The sequence below is a fragment of the Saccopteryx leptura genome, chromosome 2 (genome assembly GCF_036850995.1).
Source record: "Saccopteryx leptura isolate mSacLep1 chromosome 2, mSacLep1_pri_phased_curated, whole genome shotgun sequence".
Taxonomy (NCBI): domain Eukaryota; kingdom Metazoa; phylum Chordata; class Mammalia; order Chiroptera; family Emballonuridae; genus Saccopteryx; species Saccopteryx leptura.
In genome coordinates this window covers 126,182,302-126,189,540 of record NC_089504.1, presented here as the reverse complement: position 1 = coordinate 126,189,540, position 7,239 = coordinate 126,182,302, and the positions used below count along the sequence as shown (strand labels likewise).

The 7,239-nt window shown below is 34.6% G+C and overlaps 1 long non-coding RNA gene across 1 annotated transcript; it reads left to right on the top strand.

Annotated features, from left to right (window-relative positions):
• The first annotated feature begins 319 nt into the window (after window positions 1-319).
• On the top strand, window positions 320-6,789 carry LOC136393115 (uncharacterized). The gene is made up of 3 exons (XR_010749040.1): window positions 320-417; window positions 6,447-6,505; window positions 6,596-6,789. It is a non-coding gene; the product is annotated as an uncharacterized lncRNA (long non-coding RNA).
• The last annotated feature ends 450 nt before the right edge of the window (window positions 6,790-7,239 follow it).

Below are 7,239 nucleotides of genomic sequence, written 5' to 3'. Positions count from 1 at the left end.
ATCACAACATTCAGTTTGCAAAGCATTGGTGAGGTTTCAATTATACAACCTTTGTAAACCATGAGTAAAGTATGCAGTAGATTGTCGGAATACAGTGTCTTTATTAATATAGTAGGATCTCAATTAGTGGGAAGCATTAATATTTTTACAATTCACCCTCATTAAATAGCTATTAATAAATAAACAAGTGCTGAAGCACTTGACTGTTATACTTTAACACTCAGCAAGGAAACTCTCATTTCCTGCATATAATTTACATGGGAAAGCACTCTCTTATTTTTATACGTGTAGAAAGGCAAAAATGATTGCAGAGCTGGGGCGAAGGCGGGTCTGAGATGTGAAGTGAGGTTTTAGTACCTCAACGTAATAAGGAGTAATAAAGAAAAGAGAGGATTCAGAAACCACAAACACAAATTGGTGAGTACTGGTGGCCTCCAGTGGTGAAAAACAATTGACAAACTGATTTAATATATTAAAGTATGGGCTTATTCTTTAACCCACCTTATCCTCTGTCATGTATTAAATCTGTGAAAAACTCATTTAAAATTTTACAATAAAAACAAAATGTGTATAATTAAAATGTTTAAATTATGGAGGCCAATCAAGATTTTGAAGTTGTTTAATGACTGAATGTCTGGACTGTTTCACAGTGATCTTGTCCTTGAACATCAACCATCCATTTCAAAGGCACTGAAACTAAACAATTTTTACTTTTAGTCTTTTGTAAAGTTGATGTTTATTCACTTTATTCAACCTTTTAAAAATATGTATATCATCTAAAGCTGCTTTATCGGTTTCTGTCATTTTTAGGGAGTCCTGTGATCAAAGAATAAACATAAATCAATTGTTAATATTCCCTTCAACAGACTTATTTTTTCTTTTAGTTTTAAAACATTAAAATTTAACAAGTATATTTGAAAAAATGATTGTTGAAAAATGTTTTATTTCCTGTAGTGAAACTTTAGTTGGATTGAAAGTAGGATTTATGTCATCACTTCAAACGAGGCTGCTTATAGTGTCCCAAAGAACAAACTAAAGTCATACCCTGAAGTGTGGACACCTGAACAACACAGATGTTGCAATGACGTGAATTTGTTTCCCTTTCTTTATTTCTGACCACTTCTGTGTCTTTCAATGACATTCTGAATTCCCACCCTCCCTAAAATCAAGCAACTTGACAGGGTCTGTAACTTTAATAAGAATAGTTTGTATTCAGTTATTCAAATCAGAAAGAGAGAACTCTCTAAGATATAGGGCCCAGGACTCATTTCCTAGTACATATGGTCCAATTTGACAGTAATGTTAATGTCAAGTTAAAAAATGAGTTCTTTTTTATCCAATTTATTAATATGCTAAGTAAAATTTAAAAAATAATGTACTGAAGTCAAGATAAGAGAGTACTTAAATTAGGCATATTCGGAGTTCTAATATTTGTAAATTTTCTAGAAGACATTAGAATTGGAAAAAGTACAAGAAGACCCCAAACATTAGTTGTTTTGAGCAAGATTTTATAGAAATATTAAAGTAATTAGAATTCTTTGAATGGTATGGCTTAAGGGAGCACATCTCAAATTTGATTTTAGGCAAATAAAAGGGCATAATTAGTAAAACCAGGAAGAACCTTAGCATTTCATTATTCCAAGGAATAGTTACAATTTTCCAGAGCGTACAATTAATATTGATGTTTGTTTTTTTCCTGGAATTGTGGCCTGTGTTCACCAGTAATTAAACACTCCTGATAGCCTTGGTCTTAAAGGCTGGACTATTTATAAGTATGATTGATGGTGTAGACAATTTTCCAATTTTCTTTTCAATTTTAGAGATAACATAAAAACCAATCTATGCATAATTACAAATGAGCACCACATTTAAATGTAAGCATAATTTAAATAAAAATTTTAGAGAAATATAAACAACAAAATACATTTGATATCTTTCTCTAAATTATTCATTTTTCCAATGTCTGCTAATGTGCCTCTAGTTTTTTTGGTTGTTGTTTAAATTTTTTTTCTTACATAAGAAGCAGGGAGGCAGAGAGACAGGCTCCAAAATGCCCTCCTGACCAGGATCTATCTGGTAAGCACCCGAGGCCACAAAGCCATCTTCAGCACCAGGAGCTAATTTCCTCCAACGGAACCATGGCTGTAGGTAGGGAAGAGAGATAGAAAGAGAGAACAGAGAGAAGGAGGAGTGGAGAAGCACAATGTAAAGCCAGTAGCCACGGCCACCATCACAGCCTCCTGGCCCATGCAGGTTTGCATTAGATTCGGACAGACAGTAATGAAACAATGGAGCCATGAACTGGTGGTCCATTAGCTTTAATCCTAGGTTGCACCTGGTGGGCAAGTAAAAACACACACTGGGCTCCAAAACCCACTCATTCAGTGCTCACAAAGCTACTGACTTATCCGAGTTTCCTAGAATCAAAGGTTTCTAGCTCACTAGCCTCATTCTCCTTTGTTCCCCATCTCCTTCTCCATCTCCTTCTCTCTATACAAACTCTGCACTAACTGGCTTCTCTTTCAGCACTCCACCATCTTGGCTGCCTCTCCTCTCCTCCACGTGGCCTTACTGTGTTCTCCAACCTGCTCTTTGCTCTAATGCTAATCTCAGGTACTGAGAGAGCAAGCTCCAGGTCTGCCCCACTTTATAGTGCAGAAATCAAAACCTTTAATCTAATATACAAAATAGGGACATCTCTAATACAAAGTCACTTATCTGAGGCATGATGGGATTATACTACCCCACATCAAAAAGAGTGGGAAAGGCTTAGTCCTAAAACCAAGCCCCAGGCTACAAGGATCCTGCCCACCCCCAACACACATTAATATCACCTGGGCAACAGGCTTCCATGTGGGCAGTGTCATCTTTAACAAAGTGAGCATAATATATTTTATCTGCCCAGCACACATGGTCACTTCTCCTGTGTGCCCTGATTTGGAATCAAACCCAGGACATCCATATGCCAGGCCAACGCTCTACCGCTGAGCCAACCAGCCAGGTCCTGTTATTCTAGTTTTCATTTTTAACCTTAATTAAATACTAAGTTCAACAGAGCTGTTGACTCTTTACTTTTAATCAAAAGACTTATATAGATTTATGCTTACGTCTAGATCTCTTTAGACTTCAGGGTGACATTTGTAGACCTTATTTTATTTTTAATTTTCTATAGTCAAATGATTAGAATTAGGGAAAAGAGAAAGAAAGGAAGGAAAAAAGAAAGAAAGTGAAACTGGAAAAGTTGGCATTCGTGTTGCCTGTCACTACCCAGCCAGTAAGTAGAGTTGAGAATTCAATCTTTGTGGATGCTTTATTCAGATGGGCAGTGATCTGAGAAGATGGCAGGTTATGTAACCTAAACGCCATGTTAACATCTCATCTGAGGCTGCCCCTTTTATAAAGGGAAGAAAAGGGTAGGTAAAGGGTTTGGTTCAAGAAAAAAATTAATTAGATAAAAATTACATTCCAGAGATTTTCAGCATTGCTAGTAATTTTTTATCTGAGTCATGGTCAGCAGGGTGTTCTGTTCTTGGAGCACAAAGACTTAGATACCATCTTGATTGCTTGCAGACCCCTGGGGCACAAAGGCCTGGTCATGTGTTCCAGTTCCTGGAACAAAGCTTTTTGCATGCATTAATCAGTAAGCCTATTAACCATAACTAGAAGCTAATATAACTAAAGCTAAAATGTTAACTCTTGAGTTCCCCCTATCAGAAGGAAGGAAAGAAGAAAGAAATGAAGGAAGGAAGGAAGAAAATTAAAAAATGAAAGAATAAAAAAGAAGGATGAAAGAAAAGAGGGACAAAGGAGTGGAGAAAAAAAGAAAAAACACATTGCCCTTTGCTGTTTCACCTTCTCCTTCTCTCTCACCTCTTGGTATCTCAGTGTAGAAAGGTTTTTAATTAGAAATGGACACATCAGTTAACAATCAGCCATTTCATCTTATACAGTTGCAACACCTCAACTTTAGGGCTCTTTATGTGAAAGGCTTCACCAGAATGTTCTGTGGATGAATTACAAACATAATTAAATCATAAAAATGTAGTTGCTACTGATTTGTATAAATCCCTAATGAGGTATTTAGTCTACATGGAATTGTCCATGAAGAAACTTGATACTTAAGGAACATGTCTTCTGAATAATGGCTATTTTAAATTCATCTGTAAATAAATGCATAGAAATATACCAAGTGTTATATAGAGAATGCTCTTGGATAAAGAGATTGATTCAAATACCATCATGCCACCTATACACCCCTAGAATCAGAAGGAAGAAATGGGAATCTGGGATTACTGTAGATATTTCTGAGTCTTGAGTAGTAATCAAGCTGCTTTTGTCCATCTTGTAAATATTTTTCTCTGTTTCAGAAGAAAAGTTTCCACATTGCAGAGAGTATGAATCATTAGAGATTCTCATCCCTTTTAGATCCAATTCATTTTCATGACAAGTATCCTGAAATTGAATTCACAGGAAGTATATCTCATCTACAAATGTCATTTATAAATCTGCATAATGCCCATTTGTAAAAGACAATTAAAAAGTAAATGATAAAGTGATTTACATTTCCATAGGAAAATATTCAGGCACAAGTATACTAGAAAACTTAAAATAATTAGATGTATATACTAATTAAACAGAATCCTAACAAAAACTAAGCAATGCAAATGTATACAGGGGTTTTGTTTTGACAGCAAAAATATCGTAATTCCATGAATAATTTTGATCTACGTTATGGTATTCTAAAATGGTGAACAAGTCATAGTAAAGTTCCAGAAAAAAAAATATTTTATTTTTCTTATTGTACTTATAGTCTGGAAAGTCAATATATATTAAAATATTAAAAATACGTTTTATTTGAAAGTAGAATTGAGTCTGTGTAGGTGAGATACCAGTGTATAATAATCTTGGCATAGGACTACTAGGTTTCTCACAGAGAGAAAAATCTACTTCTGAGTTGAAGATTTCTCTCTATTATGCACTTTGTGATGTTGTGGGAAGGAGAGTGCAACAGACATGAGAAGGACGACAACTAACCTGTAGACCAGCTCCAGGTTCTCTAATAATCATGGCTTTCAAGCCCAAACTTCATCTTCCACTTGGTAACAAAAACTGACCCCTCTCAAAAGTCCCTGGTCCAAAGCAATATTACTTAGGTCAAATCTATCATCTTTGAACACCTTTGCAATAACATTAAGCTACCCCAAAATTCCTTAGAGAATTTACTAGCCTCAAACATATCTGCCACCAATGGAGAGATGGTTTGGTATGGCGGCTTACCATCAGATAAATCTGTTTTCCAATCTTAACTTTGCAAACTACTGAATCTTCAATATATTACTAAGTCACTGTGAAACTTTCTGTCTGTACTTCATGGGGCTGTCATGGAGCTCCAACTAAGCTTAGTTAGTTGAGAGTCAACTTTCTTAATTCATCCTATTCTTATAAAATATTGCAGAGACAGAAATAGAAAACCAGAAGAGGAAGTGATCATTGAAAACACAAGTCAGAGGGAAAAGTAAGATTTCCTAGGAGAGGAGAGAGACAGTGAGGGTATCAAACTGTAAAACAGATAATGAAATGAAACCTAAGTCCACTCTCAGAATTAAGATTTAATTCTTTTATTTTTCCATGTAAGAAGTGACTAGAACTGTTGCAGCTTATATGAACGGGACCAGAGGGAGGTTATTTTCAACATTGTCTGTATGGATTTGAAGTGTACGCCTTCAAAAAAAATAATAATAATGAATAATAATGAGCTTGAAAGGAATAAAGAGAATTGGGAATACATTTTGTTAGGCTAACATCACTGTGGATGTGGTAACATTTTGCAGTAGCTACTTAATCCATTTAAATTCCACAATTTAAAGTTAACGTTGATAGTGAGTAAAAGGTATTATAAAAATAGAGAAATAAAATCTCATAATATAAAAATAAACATATTGACGTATATACTTGCTTTCAGAAAAAAGTTGTATAAGTCAAGAATTAATTCTGTCTTAAAAATAAAAGTAATAATTCTTCCTGCCAAAAAGTACAATTTGTATTTACTAAAAGGGAAGCTTTATTTTTAAAAAAAATAAATTCCTACTTTAGGGTAAGTCCTATGCTAACTGCTGGGAATCTAGTAATGAATAAGGCTACAGTACCTGCCTTCAGGGAAGTAACAGCCAGTGCTAAGTACACTCTGTTTGGAAATTTAAAGATACATTTTCCATGTAGTTTTTACTGATGGATCGTATTTCCTTCTGCTTTTTCAGTTTTGCTTTTTGTGTCTTATACTGTTAATGTGAGGACTAAGCATAAAATGCCTTTAGTTACTAAGACACGTTAAAAAGAAAAAAATAAGCAACTTGCAAAATTAGAAATAGTTTAAAGTAGTTTGTATAAAAGTTTTTTTGTTCTTTTTTTTCAAAACTGAAAAATAAAATTGCCGTGGAACTTGTCAGGTGCAGTGATCTTCAAGATGAAATTGGCACAGCAGTCTACCAGTTTCGCATGGATCGCAGTGTGAAAGAATTTCTATTTAAAGTTATGAGAAAATTTTAGGCTGTCAGATATTGTTTTTGGAAGATCGCATTGTTTGTTTCTTTTTAAGAGAGAGTAAGGGAGAGAGAAGAAACGAGCACCAAGCTGTTCCTGTGTGTGCCCTGACCAAGGATCGAACCAGCAACCTGTGTGCTTCCAGACGATGCTCCCATGCTCCCACCAACCAAGATATCTGGCTAGGGCTTATGGAGATCCCTGTTTTTAAGTGTTAGACTATCACATAATGACTTACAGTGAATGAACTCTGAGATATTTTGGTTGAACTTGATTCTGATGCTTGGAGTAAATGATTCACTTCAGAAATATAGATAGAAATTAAAGGCTTTCAAATAAAGGAAAGTGATTTTACTTCTCAACTCAGAATTTGCAGTAGGCACTCTCTCACCGTCACTCACAAGTTAGAGCAGAAATTTAGATGTGACATGGTTCTTGAGAGATTTTATATTTTCAGCTAATTTTTAAATGGTAAATTAATTTTATCCTTCACTTGCATTCTGAAAGGATTTCATATTGAATTATACATAGGAAACATAATTGAAAATATATTAGAAATCATAGCTTTGTTCTCACTGAATTTTTAGGTTTTTAAAATTCTTTAATTTAAACATAAACTGTGGTTCAGAAAATATATGAGATAAAATTGGAATTGATATAAAAATGTTGCTAAAGTTCACATAAAAACAGTTTACAGTA